The sequence below is a fragment of the Manacus vitellinus genome, unplaced genomic scaffold (assembly GCF_001715985.3).
Source record: "Manacus vitellinus isolate BGI_N305 unplaced genomic scaffold, ASM171598v3 scaffold_29_pilon, whole genome shotgun sequence".
Lineage (NCBI taxonomy): Eukaryota > Metazoa > Chordata > Aves > Passeriformes > Pipridae > Manacus > Manacus vitellinus.
This window is the reverse complement of record NW_021940207.1, coordinates 1,439,445-1,463,320: the sequence shown is the minus strand read 5'-3', so window position 1 is coordinate 1,463,320 and position 23,876 is coordinate 1,439,445. Positions and strand designations below refer to the sequence as shown.

The 23,876-nt window shown below is 46.9% G+C and overlaps 1 long non-coding RNA gene across 3 annotated transcripts; it reads right to left on the bottom strand.

Annotated features, from left to right (window-relative positions):
- Positions 1-1,100: 1,100 nt before the first annotated feature.
- Positions 1,101-23,876, bottom strand: LOC108640118. 3 transcript variants are annotated; one of them, XR_003915896.1, is made up of 3 exons: positions 8,057-8,225; positions 6,707-7,076; positions 1,101-1,341 (listed from the first exon to the last, which is right to left on the bottom strand). It is a non-coding gene; the product is annotated as an uncharacterized LOC108640118 (long non-coding RNA). The 3 variants fall into 3 exon arrangements; XR_003915895.1 differs by lacking the exon at positions 1,101-1,341 and adding an exon at positions 23,648-23,876 and having other exon boundaries at positions 6,403-7,076; positions 8,057-8,222; XR_003915894.1 differs by lacking the exon at positions 1,101-1,341 and having other exon boundaries at positions 6,403-7,076.

Sequence of the window (23,876 nt, the reverse complement as noted above, 5' to 3'; positions counted from 1 at the left end):
CCTCTGTCACTCAAGTCAAAGATCACAACTTTTCTGCGGTAGTTCAGTACCTGCTCTCCACGCCAAAACAACCATCCCTCGACTTTACACAGTCACTGATATAACCTCCTCTTGGCTTTTCCAACTGCATTTTTTAGTTACACACACCAGGGCCTTGTGTCGTATCTGGCCCTGACTGCTCTGCCAGGTGCCAGAGGATGAGCTACAAATGTGAGGGTACAGTGAGTCTGGAAGGAAATATTACTCACTAATAGCCCCAGGAGAGCAGTGAGCAGTCTCTGCACAGCTTTACCCTGGATGGGAACATGATAGAGGTCACTGGAGTACCAGTGATGGAAGGGCTTCAAGTTTCCATGCCCCCAAAACCTGGATTGCCAGTTTGCTCTTGGTGCCTCTCCATAGCTTTCAAATTTAGTCCAGTCAAGGGAGTAGGAACTGAATGTCTTCCCTGCTTCCCTGAAGCATCATTTTGGTATGTCATCTGTACCTGGCCTGACTTAAGACCAAGGGTCTTCAATTTTCCATGTTATAGAAACACTGTAGCAAGTATCCAGTTTTCTGAGTACCAATCTGAAATACAAACATCTTACCTGCTACCACAGTGCTGTCTTCACACGTACTTGAAAGCCAACAGGTTAATCACAGTGAGCTCTTGGTGTCCAGAGGTGGCTGCTTCGTGCATGCCCATGGGATGCTGCAGGACACTGGGGCAGGGATGTGGAGGCTACAGGGGCTGCACAGTGTGTGTGCAGACACCACATAATGCCAGAGTGCATTTAAGTTTGTGGTCTCTGCAAATCTAAGGAGCTGATAGCTTCAAACCTCTGTCCTTTCAGAGAGCAGACACTTCACTGTAGCCACCTCTCCCCGCGGTGAAACAGCGGATGGACGAGATGGGAGCTGCATCCACCCATTCCTCCCATCCAGCCACAGCAGCATCTGGAGCACACCCACATGTGGGAGGTGGACACACAGAAACATATCTGAGGGTGGTTGTCACCACGGGGGGATATGTTTGGCCCTTGTGCAGCCTTAAAGGTGTGCATGTTCAAATACATTTGTCTGGATGCAAGTTATGGTAAACAAGCAAAAAAAACTGGTGTGTGAAGACATGTTTCACCCAGCTCTGACCCTCTGAGTAGAGGCGGGTAGCAGATTATCTATGCAGCTCAGAGACCGTAAAGGCTTGCAGAGGAACAATTAGGCTAGAATTTGCATTTCATGAAATTGAACCTTTTATAAAACTTACAACACATCTAATGACAAAGATTTCTTCAAATAAGTATTTCCCTCTGATCTTTGTCATGGGGGGTTTGTAGCATCTTGCCAGTGTGTGAGAACCTAAAAATGTAAGAGAATATTTCAGAAAAAATGAAGCTCACTGGTTTATCTTTACCATCTGTGTGGACTGTAAACAGAGAGAATAAATAAATAAATACTGAAAAATACATTTGTTTTAAATAAATGTGAACAAAGGGTTTGACACATTTGCAGTATGTAATACTGCTTTTAAAACGTGTTTTTAACCACCTCACACGTTCAATTAAATACAGAAAACTCTCCAGGTTATATGTGCATTCTGGAAGAGCAGCTACAAAAGAAAGTGTAAGTGCAGCAAATCATTCTGAAAACAAACTGATTTGAAGATAGAATGAGTTCTCCTTGAAAGGTTGCAGCACCACTGACTTTGTAATATTACTTGAAAAAGCTGCAAGTATCTTATTTTTCCTCATAAAAAAGACCCACTTTGGGAAGGACAGACTGACAGTTTGGTCTACACTCCAAGAAACTATGAGAAAAAAATCACTTCTAGCAGTATATTTTCAGTTAGGTCTCTTCTTTTCTCCAATATTCAGGGAAATTTCTAATGCAGTTAATAGTCTTTACTTAAAAAAAAAAAAAAGGCAGCAATAAATGATGGAACAGAACTGAATCCCTTTTCCAGGCAGTGACACTGCCACTTTAATAGTTTCCCACTGTACTTGGGGTTAGCTGCCAGAGAAGCCTTGTTCAGCCTATTTGGGGCCCCCATGAAATGCTGCAAGCGTTACTGAAATGAGCACTTGTCTTTTGTTGAGCTGCATGCTAGCACCATACAGTGCTGAGCTGATAAATCCACTTTTTCTAACACAAGCATTTTTCAAACAAAACTACCATGAGACTGATGAGTAATGCCAGCTTGCCAAAAAAAAAAAAAAAAAAAAAAAAAAAGGCACACACCCCTCGCAGCCGCTGCTGACACTGACAGCTGTTAAATTCACATATTCACAAAATGAGATGAGTTACATAACTGGAAATTACAAGAGCAACTCACCAGCGAGAGGATCTGCTAAGGAAGGCATCGCTGGGGCTCAGGAAGGAATAGATCACACATTTCAATGTGTGCTGGCCCACTAATGACCACGACAAAGCTGAGCGCTGCCTGGAGCACACAAAGGTTACCGGGCACTCCACACCGCGCATCGTCAGGCTGTTTGTAGTTTGTTCAGGGTTGGGGTTTTTATTCTGCAAAGTGAGGATGCATGTGGAAAAAAAAATATATACCAGTGCTGCTATGTGTGTTACAAACACAAGAGTAGTTTAAAAGCCCAAATGTCACTTTATGCAAGGCATGACACAAAAGCCTGACTCTAAAAGGCTTATCAGCAAGTCTTCAGCAGCTAAAAGACAGCAGTGGAGAAGGTGAAGTGTTGGGTAGAGTTAGGTTTGACAAAACCTAGGTGGGTTTTAATTTGCATCAAATCTTTCAGGGATATAAAAGCACTTTGCAAAGTTCTTATTATTATTCTTATTTTATGCTGAGCTCAGGAGATGGTCTGTACTCTGCCGATGCAGGGCAGGAAGGCAGTGACAGAACTTCACCCCACCACCAGATCACCTACCTTTATTTCAGTATCTATTTCTAGATTGGCTTGAAAAACTTTGACAAAAGCATCTGATTCTGGAAGAGCCGTGGGGCAGATGATGGAGGAAAGGCATCATTAAGGGCTCCTGAGAAATGACAGGCTGTGGAGCTGGTGTAACAGTGCAGAAGGAGCAGGGAGGGAAGATGGCAATGTTTGCAGAAGCTGCCAGACCCCCACGTGTTGCTGAGATTGCCAGAAATGGGGTTCTGAAGAGGGCTGATCTGGACATAAATCAAAGCACAAAACAATGCATGTCTGTATGAATAGCAACAAAAAAAATCCTGTAATTAAACAACCAGTAACCTCAAGCTAAATTTTTTACATCCAAAATAATCTATGCTTCCATTTCATCTGCTCATGGCTGAATTCATTCTTGTTATATAGTAAGAGGGTTTGGTTTGTTTTTTTTTTTTATAAAAAGGATTCAACCTGGTAGAAAAACAGCATATAAAAGCTTTTTTATAAGCAAATTTATCAAATAAGAACTGAACACAAAATTACTAAACAAATGCATAAAGTTCCATGTGCTTTATCATGTTACCTGTAGTAAACTAGGTTAATGCAAAATCAAGATGCACTGACAAATCATGGGGAAAAAAGAAGAAACACAGAAATGAGTGTTTTGAGAGTGATGTCACCTAAGCAGGGGTGTAGGTACAGTCTGCTGCGTAGGAGAGCAGTGAAAGCATAAACAGAATACTAGATGTGCATTAAGCCACAAACAGAAATAGCTGTGAACAATGGCAAAGTCTGGTTGCTCTTGGAACCTTAATGTAAGGAAACATCCTTATAAAAGATGAGACAATAGCAGGTCTATAAATGACAGTCCTGTAGGCAGGGAAGGATTAAGAACTTCCTATAGTTCCTAAGGTATCAACATATATTGTAACCCTTTCACAAACGCTTCTGCAAGTGCTTCTCTGACTTAGTCCACCCAGAATAGGAAAAAGCATCAGAATTAGTTTGGCTTTTCCTCTGGACAGCAGCCACACACACCCAAGGCAGAGAGGAAGAAGTAAAAGGAGAAGGAAGTGCAGCATTTGTTCAGGATGTTTTGCTAGCACACCTGTAAGTCCCAGCGCTCCCTTGCTCTCCCTGCTTCCTCCAGAACACACAGACCTTTGCCAGCCCTGATCTGGGCTATGGCAACGTGCTCCTTTCTACAGCAGTGCTTCTCCATCTCTGTGAAGTGCTGGGAAATGGGGAGTTTAGACACCAGCAAACACAAACCAGGCCAAGGCTTCAACGTCCATTTATTACTTCTATTTTCTTCGTTTTATTTTGAAGTCGATTTTTTTGTTGCTGTTTTGCTTGCTTGCAGGGGTAATAAAATGCATTAATTTAATTGGGCATGCATTTAATCTGAAAACATTAACAAAATGCCTTCTAATGCCTCATGGCCCATGAGTTGAGATCTGTTCCTGTACAGCAAATATCCTCTGAGCTTTCAGGCTAGTACATTACTCTTTGATCACAGATTCTCTTGCAAATTGTCACATATTCTTCTCATAAAAATTTTAATAGAAGACTATGAACTATGATTACTATTTAATACAATTTCACAGACCACCCGCAGCAAACTTGCCAAGGCCTCATAGATTACCAGTGATCCATAGGATAGGGGCTGGGAACTACCACAGACTTTGGTAATTCTGACTGTTTATCTCTAGCACTGCCTTAAGCCCATTCATATACATCACTCCACTGAAACTAAACTAGCCTGCTCTTCAGAAAGTATTCCAAGGAATCAGATGAAGCTGAGTGAGCACTTCACTGCGTTGACGTGGAAGAGGAAGAACAATTGTCCCACTGCAGCTACTGCTACCACCCTTGGATGTGGATGAACAGCTGAACACTGTGAAGAGATACAAAACACGCAAGTCCAGGACCTCTTTCAAGTGATGTTTGTAGATTTGCAGATGATAATAAATTCCATAGGACCTACAAAAAGTCAACACTGAAGAATCACAGCAAGTCCAAGTTCTTCAGGTCTCCTCATTGTCGCCTCTGCCAACAGTTCCTCATTCCAAGACAGATGCTTTGGGGCAAATTTGGGGTAATTTTCATTCAAAATTCCAGTGGAATAGATGTATCATCTGTTTTAGAAGTGATCCTCTGTTTATCAGGTAGAACTTGGTCACTGAATGTTGACATTACAAAGACGGTATATTTTTAAAAAATCTGTTAAAAATTCTGCAGATACTTTTTGAAATACTGAAGATTCATCTTCCAGCTATTCACAGTCCTATTTTTAAATGTTTTTTTCTTAAAAACAAGAAAATGTGCTGTTCCTTACTGAGGGCCGTAGGCTCCATCATGCCAATCTCAGTCACACAAGGCACTCCCCTGAATCAACACGCTTCCTAATGGCAATAAATTGTTTTCAACAGAGCTCTGTTAAAAACCACTGACAACACAAAACTATGATTAGCATTCAGGGTAGAATTAAATAGTGTCACCATTGATATCTGCATGTGCAGGTGTTGGTCCTAAATTATTTTATGGCACAATTCAGCCCCTATTCTTATTCCTCTTAATCTTCAAACAACCCCACTGGAGCAGATTACGCCAACCCTATGAGAGGTAGGACCTTGGCCAACAGACATCCATGGATTTGGAAGGATCTTCTGCAGAGCAAGGTGTTAACTGCAAGTAAATGTCAGATACTCTAGCTGTTGTAACATGTGGGACTTCTCAGCAGTACAATGATATTTAGCCCATAGTGCAGATGCTCTTCCTGAACTGTGTTTCATAGGCCCATCTGTGCAGCCCCTCCAACCTTGGGGGAACTGCTCAAAAGGGAAGTGACTGGAAGAGGGACATCAGAGCCAGGCCCTCTCCTGCAAGGCACAAGAAGTGTTTGGGCAAGATTCTTACTGGGATACGTTCACACAGCTTTTCCAAGACTGGGAACAAATACTGAAACAATTTTCTTCCTTCAGAGCAGTTTTAAAGTCACTTAAATTTTGAGAGCACTTTCCAACTGGGAGACTGCTCCTCAGTGTAGTTCCACTTACTCATATGGTGACCAGCAACTACTCATATGAGCAATGCGTGAGGGTTTGTAGGAGTGGGAACAAAACACAAGAGCAAATCCACTTGCTCAGAAGGGCAAGCTTCTAGATTTGATAAAAAAATCAGAGGTCTGCAAAAGCTTCTCCCTCTCCCACATAGTTTATTGTTTAAAATCCTAGAGGAAAAAGTATCACATTCTCTATAAATAAGATCTTAGCATGATCGGGTTTTTTTCTATGAAATTTTTCCTACATAATCAAATTTGTGGCTTGTCTATTTGTATTGCAAACCTGTAAAGGAAAGCTCTGTGAAACTCTCACACTTTCATTCCACACTATATTCTGGAGGTTACTTAATTTCCTATTTTAAAAATAAAATTACTTGGATTAAGACACTTTTGAATCTTAAAAGAATGCACATATTAGGGAAATTACTACCAGAAATAAATAACCCACTTTATTAAGTAGTTTCCTAGTTTTTTTGATATTAAAGAAAAAACCCGTACTTTATAGACATCTAGTTTAACACACATCAGTCAGCTTCGTTTGCAAGCTCAAAATCCAGAGGTAAATAAAATATTCATTTGTTTTGGAATATGTAAAGTATTAATTTTTCATATAATAATGCACTGAAGTACTTGATACAATATTGTTAGGGAAGGATAAAATAGTTTCCAGAAGGGTTTACTTAAGGAATGGTTACTGCAAATAAAAACTTTCAACTAACAAGGATTCTTAAAATAGTTTTTTAATATGCTTTTAATGACCTCTACTCCTCATACCTACCTCCTTGCTTCCCAAACTGTTTGTACTGTCCCCAATAACACTCAGTGGAAAGCTGTCGTTCCTGGCTAAATCCTTACTTAGGTTGGATGCTATGCCTCCGTTAGACAGGGTCACAAGGTCACAATCGATTTTGGAGGCCACCTGGAGAGTCCAGGCCGTGAACTGACTCAAAAAATTTATATCAGAGCTGGAATGGTCCACCTCCCAGGGCTCAGCCTGTGCTAACACCCCAACCGCAGGATGGAGCCTGCCAGGCCCAGCTCAGAGAGAGGCCAGAGTTGTTGACCCCGTTAGCTGACCTCTTCAAACTTCAGGAGAATTTTTCTGGCAGTTACCACGGTGACTGGGCACTCCAAGCTTATCCTTCTTACTGAAAAAAAAAATTAAGAAGAAAAAAAATGTTAAAATCTACCTCGTAGGGATATCCCTCAAGAAAATCAAATACGTAAATGTTTTAATTGTTTGCTTCTCTCCTTGGGCTGCTCTGGCTCTAACTGGTATATCCAATGTGAACACCAAGAAAGCAGTTTGGCTAAAAACATTTCAACTTCTGAAAAAATAATGCTCAGTGGATTTAACGAGTAGCATTTCTAGTATCTGCCAGTGATCGCGAATGACACACTAAGAGGTTTATTGTCAAATAATATTTATTTTTCTTTCTGTATCTTTCTGCAAATTACTGCCATTCCTTACTGAATTGAGAACAAACTGAGAAAAGGCTCAGGGAGAGGATTCTATGCTGCATTTGTCTTTTTTCCTCTTGAAAACTATCTGCCTGATGAAACATTAAGTATGGAGCAATATATTGCTTTGGGCTCTTAAGAAGAGACTGCATAACCTATTTAATATACCATGAAATATTATTTAAGAGGAAAAAGCAAAAAAACCCCAAAAGTTGTCTGACATCATTACTGTTGTTTTTTTCAGGCACTTAGAACACTAATCATTTCACACATAAGATTTAGCAGGTAAGCAAGGTCTCGTGATGCTGACAGAAAACACTTGAAACACATCAAGGGATCACAGAGCACACTAAGTAAACAAGAAAACAAAGTGCACTCTTCATTTCTAAAACAATAAGGGGAAAACTGGTGCTTCTTAATTTCATAGCAATCATGTATTATATACAAAGCTTTTATGTAAATTTTCCTCATGCTTCTATACTTGAAATAGCATCTCGCAAGAGGGAGCACTGAAGAGTACACTGCATTATAGCTGGAAAAATCCTGCTTAAGGGCTCCTGATGGCAAACTGTCAATCAGTATTTCCCATTTGTTATGAACTGCTCATTTCTGGAGTACAGCTAAACAGAGATTTAATGATTGAAACTTTAATGGCATTTTGTCTCACACATGGTTCTGACGTATCTTCTGTTGTTCGAAGGGTTAAATATGAATATTCAAATTGTTGCTCAGCCACTGCTCTGCTCCTCCTGGGCTTTTCCACTGGCAGTGCTGAGATGGCAGAGGGGACCGAGCTGCTGAGTTGCCTCTCATGGGAGGAGATCACGCAGACCCTGTGGGTGAAAAAATAAAGCAAGAGATTTGGGTATGGAAAGCAAAAAAGCACATTACTGATCTTTTGTTCCAGATTTATTTTTCATTTCTGCTGGAAGGATGAGAAAAAGTCAGTCCAGCATATGTATGTTAACTAACATTAAAAAAAAAAAGTGAATACAGACACAGTACAGGACTCTTTCTCCTTTCAAGACTGGTTCAATTGCTTTGAAATATCATACGCCTCGATGCTAAATAGATACAGAGATGCATGATAATATTATTTAGCAAATTTGAATTAAACATGAAAACAATTTAAATTAAAAACACTTAAAGATTGTTTTCCTATTATTAAGGATGTGTTAGAAAAGGGCTAATCCTCTCATTAGGAGATGAATTTTTTCATTTGTGTTTTTGTTACGGCTATACGAGATGGTTTTATGTTTTCCCTTTTTTACTCTGCATGAAATAATGTAAATCGAAACAATCAGGTGACTGATTAATAGCCTAGTGGGGAGAAAAGATCTGTTTGTTGCATTTTATTTTATTTTTTGCATTCTTTTTGAACAACACTGTAGGTATAAGCATGTGCCTTTCAATTAGATACCATGATTTATGAAGTCATGCTCAGGGCTAGCCAGGTTGTTGACTCAGATCAGAGCTATGATGCCAGCTCATTCCCTGGTGACAAACACTGACTGTCCTTCCCGCAGCCAGGCACCCCTGGCAGCCTTATGAAAAGACCTTGTGGTTGGCAGAGCACTGAGCAGGAAATGAGGTCCTCTCCGGTTTGGGACAGAGATGACTGGAGTTACAGAAAGCTGTAAAGCAAAATCAGCATCTCCTGAGTCACAGACTTTAAGCTCTAGTGGACCCCGCAGTTCCCAGTGTGACCTGGCCCACCAGCGCTGCATCGCCAGCACACCCACCAGCCTCCCACTGATTTCCCAGGGGAGCACTCTGCAAACTGCAAGTCCATCATGAGATGGGACCAATTTCATGTGGGAGAGGGAGAGACAGAGCACTACACCCCAACCAGGTCCTGGTGCTCAGCACCCTCCTCAGGGGACACTTTTCTCCCTCATCTCCACTAGAGAATTTTTTGGTACATTTCAAGATGCTTTTCTAACAATATCACAAGGCTTTTATCTCGGCCTATAGCTTAGGGATCTTTTGTGTGGCCTACACTCTTCTAGGAATTGCACATATAAATCACTGGAAAGCAGGAAATCCTTAAGACCTAGTGGGAAACTGTATACTATGTTTGCTTCTTAGCATAGACAGCTGCAGACCACAGAGCATCTTACCATATAGGTACTACAGCAACCCAGACACCTGGACCCAAAGTGGGGGAACTCAGCCCCCTGTTTCAAAGATCTCTGAGTCATAAGGGAGCTTCTGGAAAGGGGTTAGAAACTCTTACTGAATTCATGGGGTAGAACTCCCTGATGTTCTCTGTGTAACACTTTCAGTCCGAATTCCCTCAATGCAATTGAAACAATAATATTTAGACCATTTGGGGATGAGATTATTGCTTTAATAAATTGGTTTTTTATTGGTTCATTGTGGCAAATAAGCCCCCGATTGATTTTGCCCCTAATCAGCATGGAGAATGCATTCCGCTGTAATTAAATCCCGTGTAACTGGGCACTCTGTGTTCACTTGTCTCTTCGCTTGCAGTGGCATGAGATACAGCACATCAAACGCTATACTCTACACGATAGGCACCCTGCCAGCCCGGGGAACGATGATGCTGGCCCGCCTTTAGTGTGCTTACAAACAAGTATAGCTGGAGCACGTATGGAGCAGCGGGCATCGCTTGGGATACGCAGAAACTTATTAAAGGACGAAGATGGTCAGGGATAAGGTCTTTTCTCTCGAGGAAGGTTTGAACCCTCTCTCTGAAAAGGCTGCGAGAGACGGCCCCCCTCCCCTTCCCGCGGGTCCCCAGAGCCCCCGCCGCGGTTCCTCCGCCGCCGCCCGCCGCTCCGGGCGGGGCCCGGGGCAGCGGGTCCCCTCCGCCGGCGGGAGCGCGGCCGGGCTGCCAGGCGGGCAGTTTTGAAGAGTCGATCTTCATAATACAAATCCCCGGCTTCACCTCCCCGCCAGCGGCGCGAGCCAGCTTTTTAATTGAATCCCGGGGGATTTTGGCCGCGGCCGAAAGCCCCGGTTCGGGCCCCAGCGCAGTGGGTCCCCCCTCCCGAGTGCGGGACCGTCTCTCGAGGGCTGATCTCTCGCCTCTAAACCCAGAGAAGGGCGGGCTCCGGGGGCCTGGGTGAGCCCCCCGCCCCGGGCCCCCGGAGACAGAGCGCGGGCTCGGCGCACCCCGGGGCTGGGGGCGGCGGGGGCCGGGGGCAGCTGGCAGGGCCGCGGCTGCTCCCGCCTCTCGCCCGGGCAGCGCTTTAGGGGGGGCTCAGGCCGGATCCTGCCCATTCTATACGTTAATGCTCTTTTCTCTCCGGCTGCAGGGAAGCAGGCCAGCGGATAATTACCCCTCACTGCAATCCGCAGAGCTGGCCTAATCCGAAAGCTCAAGTGCCCGTAAGTAAAACTTCAGGAAAAGTTATTGAAACTGACAAATACAGGGTGACAAATAATCAATAAAAGCCCAGTGCCACATCCTTTATTGTTTCCAGGCACTAACAGCAAGTAATGAAACCTCGGCGAGGACAGGGGAGGGAGCAGCAGGGACCGGGCGCTGGGCTGGCTCCTGGAAAGCCCCCTCTGTAAGAAGCCCAGGGAAGGACCTGGCAGCAGAAGGGGGACGATCCCGTCCCCCTGGGAGAGAGGAAAATGTCAACCACCCCCCTCGACACCCATCTCTCCCCCAGGTCCTCCCTGCTGCCCGGTGGCGGGGCCGGGGCGCTCCAGGCTGGGCGAGCCCGGGAGGTGCCTGTCCGGCCGGGAGCTGCTGCCCGGACCCGCGCGCAGGGACGTCCCGGAGCCCGGTGCCACTCGGCAACCTCGGGCCACGCACCTATTTCACGCACCCGCACAAAAACCCAGGCCCTGTAATCTGAGTTCTGAAATATATAACACCCCTGGACACCCAACGCGCTGCTTCTCATTAGCATCTCGGCCCTGGATTTTCCACGCCGCAGTTTCTAAAGTTTCAGCGAAGGACGCTGGGCTAGATAAATCCGTGCTGTCGTTTCTCTCCCTTTCTGTCTCTCCGAATTAAGTTCTGATCTATCAGTTTAAACACTGGTCAGAAAGTTGATTCACTTTCTGTTAGGATTTCGGGTTAAACCGGGGGCTCCTCCAGTGTCTTTAAGCTTTTGAGCTGTGTAAATGAACTGCAGTGTCACATAATCGATGGGGAAAACTCAGCTGTCACAGATACGAAAGCAGCCTCCTGCCACAGCAATAACGTGATTTGGCATTTCAAAGTTTGGAAACGTGCTGTCTGCGCGTCCGGGGCTCGGGGAGGAAGAACTGAGCAGAAGAACGGGGGCGAAGCTCCGGGGCAGGCGGGGGGACAGCCCCCAGCCCCGGTGGCCCACAAGCCCGGCAGCCCCAAGCCCCGGTGCCCCGCACCGCGGCACCCGCTGCCGCTCCACTGCCGCTCCCTCCCTCCCCGACACACGCTGCGAAAGTTGTTTCCCAACTTTGGCGTTTGGGGAGGGTTGACCCAGAACAAATCTCAGTGTCTCGGTGGCCTTTCCAAAGCGGCCGTGCCCCCCCGCCCCGAGCCTGCGGGACGTGCCCATCTGGAGCACGCACCGTGAGAGCAACTGTGCCGCGTACAGCCACAGCGGCCATCAGTCACTAAAAGCCACACGCTTCAGTGGGCCGAGGATAAAACGAAGTCCTGGTGACGCCTGGTTAAACCACTGACCCTCTTGCGAGGGCTGGAGAAGGGGGGGAGGCGACCCCCTCCCGACAAGCCCAGCTTTGGGGGGCGATCCCCGCAGTGCCCCTCACCCCGGAGCCGGCAGCTCTATCCCCAGGGGGACTCAGCACAGCCTTTTCGGGGTGTCTCACAGGGAGATGAGGGATGGGGAGGGCCCCGGGCAGAGCCCCCAACCCGGCCGTGCCCCTGGGGCGACAGCGGGGCCGGCTCACGTGGGCACAGGGTTCCCACTGAAATGTTTATTTTTGTATCAGCTTGGGTGGAAAAATCAACCCACGGGCAGGGTGTGCTCTAAGCCGCGAGGTAACCACTGCCCTCGGCCCCTTGTCGCTCTGCACCCCCGATTTACTCTCACACAAGGAAAACAACTTACACAGCATGTTCAGATGCTTTCTGGAAGGGGAGGGCTTTAGCTTCAAATTAGGAAGCTCTCTCAGATGAACGATAAATTCCCCTTTGGTCTATGGTGTTTGATCATATCTTTGTGTTTTTGTCCTCACCACAAAGGGCCCCGTAGGCTGAACCAAGAAACAGGATTTCAGATAGTTTGATTTTACATAAGGAAACTGTTGCATTTGTAATATCATAAGACTCTAAAGGGAAAAATAAAACCTCTGTAGCTGAGACAAGGAGTGTGCCTAAGTGCCACTACACTTCAATCCCGATCTGGATATAATTTAAGTCTCCTTTGGCTTACAGTAATATACTCTCCAACCTTGAGGCTATCCAAAAGGGGGGATTTAATGAGGACGAGTTTATACACTTATATAATTTAGAGGTTTTGCTGTAGCTGTAAAATGACAATTGGTACATGTGTAGTGCAAAAGAGCTGAAATCTCATCCAGGGACCAAGTTGGCTATTTCTGAAGGAGCTGTCATTTCCAGCAGGGGGGCACAATGAGAAGGCCAGGAGCGATGGAGCTCTGATCTCCACCAAGGAGAGATAACCACCTGATTAAAATGGGGCTCTTGTTCCCTCGTTACTCGATCGTCGTGTGAACTTACCTTATTTACAATTATAGGCAATGAGTGAGTCGCCCAGATTGCAATATACCTATAGCTTTGGGTTTACCCCTCCCTCTGTTATCAAGACCATCTCTTGGACAGATTTCTGGACCACTCATAACATGGGAGCACACAAACGCTCTTAAGGAGGGAGGGGATATGTTCAGAGCCCTGTACTGCGAGCGCAGCATGTATACCCTCCCACACGCCCCCCACCTGGGAGCCGAGTGGGAGGCTGGGCCCAGCAGAACCAGCCTGTCGACATCAGGATATTTACAGCGCTCAGACACGTGTGTGCACCACCAGAAAGCAAACGGACCCTGTATTAGGTGAAGTACTGTTTTGTACTCCACATCTGGTATTTGCTCATTTTCTAGGTGAACTCAGGCACGGCGGCTGTTGGAGGACACAGCCCCCCCCCTCGGGTCACTCTGGAGTCCAGATGTGGAGACATGGCATCAGACAACGATGTACATCTATGCTGAGATTCAACTTTATTCTCCATTTTAATATTAAATGGCGCAGTGTTTGCCAGATTATTATCCCACTATTGCTTGTGCATTTGTCTCTTATGTCTAGTGCCTGTCATTACACAAAGCGTTTTGAAGAGCTAATTTCAAAAGACAGAAAGTCTACACTTACTATAAAAGTCATTAAATTAGCATGACAAGCATAAAGTTCCTAGGTTATAATTTGGTTATAGATCTGAAATCTTCCCTGCTTTTTCTCTCTCTTGAAGGATGAAGGCTGAAGCGAGACACCGACTCGAAGTTAGGACAATTAAGATGTTGATTGCTTAGTGGAGAAACAGGGAAGAGATGCGGGGTTCATCACCACCTTTCTGGCAGTGCAGTGGGTGACAAGAAAGAGTTCTGGTTTTCCCTCACGTCTCCCAGCAGCCAGAGAAAGGTGTGATCAGGTGGGCTTCTACTGCAACAGGTGGGAACAAAAAAAAATACATTTCGATGCATTTCTCGTCGATTAAAATGTTGCTGGAATAGGAGGACTCGCTCTTGCCTTTTATATCCCGTTAAATGCTAAGATGGGAAGATGTGTTATAAAAGCAGCCATTGGCTGTTTCCCCTAAAGCTGCAACATCCCATTCATTTTAATCGCTTCTTCATTTCGGAAGAAAGCCGAGGAGAGGAGGGGGAGAGCTGCTTCCCTCAGCTCCGTGTGCATCTGCAGTGACGGGGGACTGCAGGAAGCCCCGGTGGTGCCAGGACCGGCAGCGTGGGAGCGCCCGCTCTGCCCGGCCGGGCATCCTCTCCCTGACACGTTGCATTTCGACAACGAGAAAATTAGAGAAGGGACGAGGCATTCAAACACTGTGCTCGCAGAAGAGGCTGCCCTGGTAGTTATTTAGTCTAAAAATCTGCTGTCAACTTTTTTTTTTTTTTCATCAGGATCAGCGAGGTGCGTTTCTGTGGGCTGGTTCGTTTGCTTTTTACCAGGCACGCTGCGAATTGTGGAAGCTTTCCATTTACCTTTTCTTCTTTAAGCGTTTTAATTATCATCACTGACCTGTTGGGCATACCTACAGTATCAATGTCCCTTTTACATCGCTGCCTTCCCTTTCTCTGCATGTTTCTGCTATTTAACACTTGCTACCTTTGCCATTAGAGTCCTAGAGTGACCCCCATGGGTATCTTTGAAAGAAAGACCCTCTGCATTCCAGCACTGCCTCCTTACCCAAGTAATAGCAAAGGGACCATTCAGACACATGGACCACACTGAAGCATTAATTAGGCTGATGAAATCCATAGAAATGTATGGATTCAGCATAATCGAGTTTCTTCTGCTGACTATAGTTAAGGAATACGTGAGCAGCTGGGAGAATAGAAAGTACTGTTAGGGTGAAGTCATGCATGTAATTGAGTATATTTAACATAACCATTTTAATGATCGGTGATTAAAAGTGCATCTACTTAAATTGTATACCTCTGCAATTTGTCCATATCAACTTTAGAGTACACACAAAGAAAAGGTCGTCATATAAATTTATAAACAAGATCCCTTCCTGGCTACACATGACTCGAGCTGGAATGATAACTCGGTAGCAGCGAGGGGGGGAAAGGCCTTTCGCGAGAAAATAGCTACGCCAGTGCGATATTAATTAATCACTAGTTTGGCCCCCTTTCTCTCTTGTGCAGTCACAGTATTAGAAGTGCATAATAAGTGAGTTTTCTTTTCATCCGTAATTATTTATAACAATTAGATCACTCGGGAAAAAAAATCCCTGGGTTTCTTTCCCATATTAAAGGAGTATCTTTTTCCTCTCCTGACTATATTGTGTGTGTGTGTATATATACACATACACATACATATACATGTACATGTACTTACACATATACATACGTATACACATATATTTAAATACTATGCTTGGCGCTTTTTTTTTTCTCCCGCAGAAACGTTGCAGGAGACCTCGCAAAGAAACGATAAATTTTTAAACTTCTGTCGCTAAACTTGTACGTGGAGAGGTTAAGGACTAGAAATACGGACAGTGTCTGGGCGAGAGGTAGTTCCTGGGCACGGCCGTGTCTCCTCTCAGGAGACCCCGCAGAATGGGAAATTAGCAGTCGAAATCTGCTAGTGGGGACTAGATCCCACAAAGCCCACGCGTTGGGAAGGCTGAGTGTCTCTCTCTCCCCTATTCAATCTGCCCAGGCTGGTTGCAGCGAATAAATAGAGTCATTGTGGAGCCCATACACAAACCGACCCAACTCCCTCCCCCATCCCTTCTCGCCCTCCCCCCGTCCCTTTATGCTTAAACGCACACGAATCTGCAACCGCTTTGCACTAAGAGGAGCCCAAACTTTTCTTCCCTTTACTGTACGACGCCTGTGGGAAAGGTTTATTCACACGTATGGAATATGTACTTATGTCTGAGAGACGGGGGTTCACGCTGGGTAAGGGCAAACAGGAGCCTGCCAGGGGCAGGACCCATCCTGCCCTCTCCCCGCCGAAGATAACGGTTCAAAGTAGCCAGATGCATTAAACAGCCACAAAAGGGACGAAGGGGGGGGCGAAACATTCACTTAAGTTTCTGGGGGAAAACTTAAATCGCACTGTCGCCCCCTCTCCCAGCATCGCTGCAAGGTGAAATCCATTTGGCCGCATCCCTCCCAAGCGGCCCGCAGCCTGGCGGGGCGGGCGGCAGCCCCGCGCCCGGGGAACTTACTCCGTGCAAGAGAATTTGCAGCCTTGAAAGCATATTTTTCTTCCAGCTATGGTGGCACTTAAATGATAATGTAGGCAATGAAACTAGGGAGATTTATATCTTTTGGAAAGTAGGACGAGCCAGATGGTAATAGCGTCATTAACAAACAAACTTAGGATCTGCAAGTGAAGCTTGAAATTGGGAAAGAGATCTAGAGAACAAAAGGAGCTGCTGTTGAGGGGGGGGAAAAAAGAGTCCCTCTTCTGCCGGCCAAATCTAAGAGCACGGTCTGGAGGGGCTGCTCCTGCCCAGTGCTAGATAATAAACGATGGCTTTTTCCTCCCCTGTTGTGACTGAGAAAGGACAGAAAAAACTTTTGCAATAGGCAAATGTGGCATTTATTTATGTGTAACCCTTTGTAGTCTCAAGTGTCCCAAATGGGCCTTTAATTCAAATCCCTAGTTTAATACAGAGGATCGCTTCTCCCAAGTTTATTTTAGAGAAACAAAGCGCCGCTTGTGGAAGTTGAAGGGCCAAAAGTTCAGTAATTATTTTTTTGAATTAATAGTAACGAATAAATATTAAAGGTTAAACGTTATTTGCGGAGAGAGTGGAAGAATCTGCGGCATTTTTTGTGTCCTCTCGTTTTTGGTTTTGGTTGGTTTTGTTGGGTTTTTTTTTAAGCCCCCCAAAACCGCTCACTGTTTGCTAGAAGGCATCAACACAGCAGCGGGTGAAGGTCCCAGGGCAGGGGCGGGATGCGAGATATTCGGCAGGAAAGCAGGAGGGACCCCCGACTGGGCTTCTCCCCTGCATCACTCTTCGGGTTGGCTCTCTAAACCCACCCCTGAGGGGTTCTCAATAGCCAGGGAAAAGGCCTTCCGCGCAGATTTACCCAGCAGACAGTCCATAAACACCGGAGACCCACCAGCTCCAGGGCTTCAGCAGGACGGATGGGCTGTTTGACTCCTAAATTTTAACCACTATGATCCCAAATGTTACAGAAATGTTTGGAGGTCTTTAGAAGATCCTTTCTAGAGTAAGGTCGATGGCTATTAGATGATTAATGATTTTAAAGATGCCTGTTAACAGCCCCAAGTTGAGAGACATAGACCCACGCTCTAAAGTAAAAATCTAACGTGTTTTTTTTTAAAATGTGCTGGAGATCTTTAAAAGCCCCGAGGACTTACCCTTAAGGCATTATTCAAAGAAAAAAAAAACTGAGACTGGCGGTTCGTCACAGGCAATTGTAAAGGGTTTCAAAGGACCGATCAAACGAGTTGGAGAGTAATCTACATTAAAGTCCGGATGGCAGTGTTACAACATGCACCTGCAGGGTATTTGCTATCCGTGCCCCTTACAGAGCTACAAATCACCATTAAAGAAAGCTGCTTAAGCTTCCTCCGCGCTTCTAGAAAGACTTACTCGGGCTCCTTCACTTTGATATTTATACATCTTGTTATTGATAAGTGTGGGGCTGTTCAGCGCTCCCTTCCCCCTCCCGGACTGTCCCTGGGCACTTTTGCACCACCATTCCCTGCCCCCACGCCGCGCACGGCTCCAGGCGAGTGTCCAGGGAGCCCGGCCCCACGAACGACACCCATGGGCGTGGGTTCCACCTCCCCTCTCTCGAAAATCTGCGATGTGCCAGGTCCGGGAAAAGTTTTGCCTTATTTTATTTATCTAGTTCCCCCCGGGCTCTGTCACCGGGGCGACCGGGGCAGCCCGGGCAGCATCGGCACGCGGGATGTCCCGGCGGATTTTCTCACAGTTGCGGGAGGCGCAGACATGGAAATGAGCTCATTGCGGGGGGGTGGCGCCCGGGGCCGCCCCCGCCCGGCCGCCCGGCCGCCTGGTCTCGGGCACCGGGAGATCGCCCGCTTTTTGAAGGCATTTGGGGAAGTCCCGGCGGTTTCACCCATCGCTGAGCAGAGCCCCAGACGCGGCACGGTTAACCCTTGGCTCGCCGCGGGGCTGCGGCTTGCGCTCGGGAGAGCCCGGCGACCCCCGCTCCCTATTGCGCCCCTCTTTGCCCGCACTCCCACGGGAAGCATCCAGTGTGCGCGGTGCTCCCCCCCCCCCCCCGTCAGGTGATGTCAGTGGGGAAAAGTAAAGTTGTAAAACAAACAAACAAGCCGTGAAAGGTACAGAAAAAAAAAAATCAAGATTTTCCACCCACTCGAGGAGAAAAAGCTCAAAGGTCAACAGGGATTCATCAACCGCTTCCCACGGCTACAGGCAGGGAGAGTCACTCAATCTGGATTTCTCTTTCCTGTAATTTTAGTGATCAAGTCTGTGTTTTCAATACTTCCCTCGAGTGGGTTTTTGCAAACGAACGAAAACCCCACCCGTCGCAGGTGTGAGGCCGGTGCCCCCGGGGCTTGGTGCCCGCCGACGGCCCGGCTGAGCGGGCGGGGGCCGGGCAGCCCCGAGGCACAGCCCCGGGGATCCGCATCGCTGAGACCTGGTGGCTGCTGCGCCGGGCAGCTGCAGGAGCACCCCGGGAGAGAGCAGAAAGGGGCTTCGCCGAACTGGCGGCGCAAGAGGATGTAGCTGGTTTGTCAAAAATTAAATAAATAAATAAATTTTTAAAAATAAACACAACACAGTGAAGGAAGGGAAAATATCCCGAATTCGGTGTATCCACCTCATCTCTTGGCAGCCCTGGCAGAGATGGGCTGCTCACAGGGCTGGTCCCCATAGTCCTGCCTGTTCCCCTTCCCCCACCCCCCTTCGATGACGGGCCCTTCTGGCGCAGCAAAGCGCGCATTGCTGGGGCCGGGGGGAGCTGCGACGGGGCGGGAGCCCCGCAGCGCTGCCAGCGCCCAGCGCAGAACTTTGCCAAATCAACTCCACTCCGCGGAATTGTCCTCAGAGGGGCCAGCGGTGAGGAGAGGAGCGAGTCCCGACACCCCGACCGGCCCATCCCAGGCAGGGCTCCTCCAGCGCAAGGGAAAAACCCGCGCAGCGCCCAAAGCTCGAGGCGCTCCGCGGGGCAGCGCGCAGCTGGGGCAGCGCGCCAGGAGAGCGGATGTGCGCTGGGGTGCGCGACCTCCCCTGCCAGAAGTCGCTCAACTTCTCTCTTGGAGCCCTGTCCTCGCAGCCGTGCCCCCCTCGGGGAAGGCTTCCTGCTGATGTCACGGTGGAGCGGGAGGGTTTGGGTCGATGGGGTCGGACTAGGGGGGAAGGGGCAGGAGCCCCCAAGGGCAGCGGGCGGCACAGAGTGAGGCGTCGCCGGGGGGCCCGTCCCGCCGCCCCCTCGGGGCTGGCGAGCCCTGACACGTCTCCTGCCACATAACGGCGTGCAAAACTCGCAGTCGCCTCCAACTGTTGCAAAACAAACCGCCAGCACGTTTACAGGGTTGGCAAGAAGGTGGCGAACAGCAGCGCCGAGAGCTCAAAGCCCCCGGCTGCCCCCGCCGGCCCGACACCCCCCCGGGCCCGCAGCTGATGGGGCGAGCGAGGGGCGAGCGCGCCTTGGGCCAAGCGCTAATTTGGTGTGTACGCTTAAGGCGGCCATCTGAGGGCTGTATAGCAACGAGGGGAAAGGGGTGTATTCGCGACTGGAAGATTTAGGTTGTTGCTAGGATGTGAGAACAAAAAATCTTCAATAAGTCGGGGAGGGGGGAGGACGGGGCAGAGGGGGAGGAAGGGGGGTTACAAGGTTTGTCACAGGGAAAAGTGCAGACATCTGCTGGAACTTCCATATCTAAGCTGTTCATTTACAGGAGCCAACTTCTGAAATCTCCACAATTAGATCTGCATTGTTCTTTCTCAACAACACTGCCTAGAAAGAAAAGGTCTTCTCTGTCGGGGCCAATCCAACGAAGCGTTTGACGTTATTAAATAATAAAGCGATTGTGATTTACATTGTTGTTCAGAAAAAGGGCCAATTATCCACTGTTATGTTGCCATAAAGATCATATTAACTCGAATTAGTAATCAAACAATATGCTAGCGTTAAAAGTATAGAGAGGACAACGCGACTGGTCTTGTTGCATCCTCACTTTTCCTTGTAAAACCAGAAGCATAAATACACTTGAAAGAGGCGCAGAAACTTTGTCCTTAACGGGAAAAAAGTGAAAGAGGTACCAGCGTTTGTGATTAATGGTCCCCTGTGTTGACTGTTTTCAATTAATTCAAAGCCATCCAAATCTTATATTGATTTTTCTGTTTACGAATTAAGTCTCCTTTCGAATATCACGGGAAATGTTCCACGGTGCTCCACGGACCGGGACGATTTTTTTTTTTTTTAATTGATGTAAAGTCCGAATTAGAATTTGGATTTTGGGGTGCTTTTTTTTGTTGTTTTTGTTTTAATTTTGGTTTTGGTTAGGGATTTTTTTCAGAGTAATGTTTTTAAAAGGCTTTTGAGTTCGATCCAAAGACGAACCTCACCACCACCAAAACGCAAACCCAGCCGCATCCCTGCACTCCAGCAAATTTCCTCTGCCATAATCAAATAATTATTTTTAGTAAAGCAGTTATTAGGTTTATAACTCATTTGCCACTTAAATTTGTGCAACCAACCAAGGCGATCTAAATAGGTTTGAGTTGCCCCTTGGGTCCGGGATGTAAGCGGTAAGAAGGAGGATTAATTATGGGTGTGTGCAGCAGGAGGACACAAAGGCTGTCCGGTGGCGCGGGGAGCAGCGGCGGGTCGCAGCCCCTTGCCCGGGCGGGGCCGGGCACCCCCCGGCAAAGCCCCAACTCCGCTGCGTTTATTATTGAGCTGCCGCGGAGCGAAGGCTGGGGCTGGGGGAGCTCCAACTTGTTGGCAGTAAACAAGGCGCTGTCAGGTGATGATGCTCCGGCGCTTTCGAAACATCCCGAACAAAGTGTAAACGAGACGTATTTTTCATATAGGAGCATCGATATGATCTCTTCTCTCCCATGTAGACAAGGTCCATTCTTTTGTGCACGGGATGACAAGATCTGACCTCTGGAAACGTACTCCAAGCACCCACCGGCATCAGCCTGTTAGTTCTAATGTCATTTATTGCCGACACGTTTTGTTATCAGCTGCGGGGTGGGGGTGGGTGGGACTGGGGGTTACTCGGAGCCCAGGTTAGCTGTCAGCTTCTCCCGTTTAGCAGTACCCAGGCAAGAATGGCTTTGCCAAACTGTTCCAGGAGCTGATGCTATTTGTTACCACGATTAGGGGGGGAAAAAGAACATTCACACTGACATGGGTTTCTATAAGCAAACGCCGAGCAATTTTCCTCAGCGCAATGCATCAGCAAGTATATCCAAAAGGGCTTAATCTACTTCTTGCAGGTTAGGTGCAAGAGGAATCAGCGAGGGCTGCTCCGGGATGCCATGAAAATCCCAGCTCATTGGCTTGGCCGCGATAGGACGAGGCACATCAAATGCGAGGCGGAGAGGGACAGAATCAATCATCCCCCTTGGCTGAGGAGTGAGCCCTCGCTCTGGAAATAATTTCGAATAAAACTTGTGTAACCAACTGTAACCATCTAGCTTCCTCTGAGCAGATCGTTGAGAGGGGGAAAAAAGTAAAAAAAAAAAAAAAAAAAAAGTGACAGAAATAAGACAAGAAAAGCAATCTGGACCGAATTAATAGGAGCATAAAGTTTTTATCCGTGTATAAGGATAATATATTAAGCCAAAAAGGAGACAGGTTATCTCAAAACAGGATTAATATGTGTTCGTATGCAGGATTAGACTATCTCATCCATTTAAAAACAGCGCCTCTCCTCCTCCCCACAACACTTTATTATATATTAAAAAAAAAAAAAAAAAAAAAAAAAAGAGAGAGAAAAAAACTTTCCTCGCTGGAAGCACTTGGAAAATGCGTTTTTTAATCGAGAGCCTTTTTTTTTCTTGCAATCAAATGCAACTGATGGCCCTGAATAAGCCGCCTTGTGAGGAAACGGGCCATTTTTTAAAACCTGTGATCAAAACAGACCTGTCTTCAGAGAGAGCACAGCAGATTTAAATGTTGGTCAAAAGGAGTCACAACTGTTCATTAAAAGCAAACCCTAACTAGTGCTAATGTATAGCCATTTTGTGAGCTCAGGACTGTGGAAAGAGGCGAAAAAAGTCTGAGAGTGTGAGCTGATGCCGTGCTGGCTGGCAGTGTGTGGTCTATTGTAGGGAATGTGCTTTTTCCACTGAACAGAGAGCCCCCCTCTTTTATTCCCCAGCTCTACTGCACCTGCACTGGATCAGGGAGCTACTGCCATTCACCACATCAACAGAGAAGACATCTCTGACAGCACTCAATTCATTACATTTCTTCCTGCTTTTCAAACCAACACAAAAAAAAAAAAAAAAAAAAAAGAAAAAAAAAAGTATTGCCAATCAGTGCCGGGGGGGCAGGGAAGAAATCTTACAATACTTCATATTCGTCACTCATTTTGGATTTCATTAGTGAGAAAACTCACTTCTTAGCCAGTTATAACTTCTTTCTTTTTATTTTTCCTTTTTCTTTCTTTTCTTTCTTTCTCTTTCTTTCTTTCTTTCTTTCTTTCTTTCTTTCTTTCTTTCTTTCTTTCTTTCTTTCTTTTTCTTTCTTTCCTTCCTTCTTTCTTTCCTTCCTTCCTTCTTTCCTTCCTTCCTTCTTTCCTTCCTTCCTTCCTTCTTTCTTTCCTTCCTTCCTTCTTTCCTTCCTTCCTTCCTTTTTCCTTCTTTCCCTCCTTCGGGGGCTGCTGGAAGCGGGACCTGGGGCCCGTGCCATCTCCCTCTCCAGGGCCGGGCAGCTCCGCGCCGGGGCTCCGCAGCCCCGGGAATGGAGCGAGGGGCCGATGGCGAGTCTCCCCAGGAAAGAGTTTATTCATAATTCATGGTAGCAGAGCAGCCTGCACTGGGGAGACAGGGAGAAAGAAGCGGCCAAAGAGACCAATTGCGGGGGGGGCGGGGGGAAGGAAGGTGCAGGGGGTGTTACAGGGGGTGCCGGCAGGGGCGGCGGGCCGGCGGCCACCCGAGGAGGGGACGCACCAGTCCCCCTAACCCGTAGAGAAAGTTATTATTGGCCAAACTCTTCGAAAGGGACTCCGGGGAATTTGGGGGTAGCTTGGCTTCTTCAAGAACCGTTTTTCAGAAGCATTTGCAAGCGAAAGAAACCGAGCCGAGTGGTTTAGATTCAGGTATTTGATCTCGCCGGACCCAGACATCTAATTAGAGTGGCCTCAGCGATTGAAACGGTGTTAATTCCCATTGTTCCCCGCTCAGATCCCTTGGCCCTCCACCGCTGGGATTCTCTCCTTTTCAAAATTCCAAATAAAAATCTTTCTACTTGAAACAAACAAGCAAACAATTTCTGTATTTCCCCCCTTTCTGGCCCATTTTCCTCCATCGCGAGCAAAAGCAAACACTCCTGGGTATTTTTTCGCAGACGCTGGCAAAGAATCACACCCCCTCTGTGGGATCTTAACAGAAATAAATCACAAGGAGCTCTTGCCTACCTGAAAAGTAGGAGGAAATCCGAGTGTCTGGTTTCGGGTGTAAAGTGTGTATCGATAGACACAGCCGTCTCCGAAACGGGACCCAATTAATCTATGGGTTTCTTTACATCACCCCCCGTTCGGATGTGTGCTTTGGAAATATTGATTCATTGCGACAGGAAAGTCGCAACTACTGTGTGTGCATAACATGGAGAGGACATGGAGCGAGAACCCTCAGCAACGCAAAGCC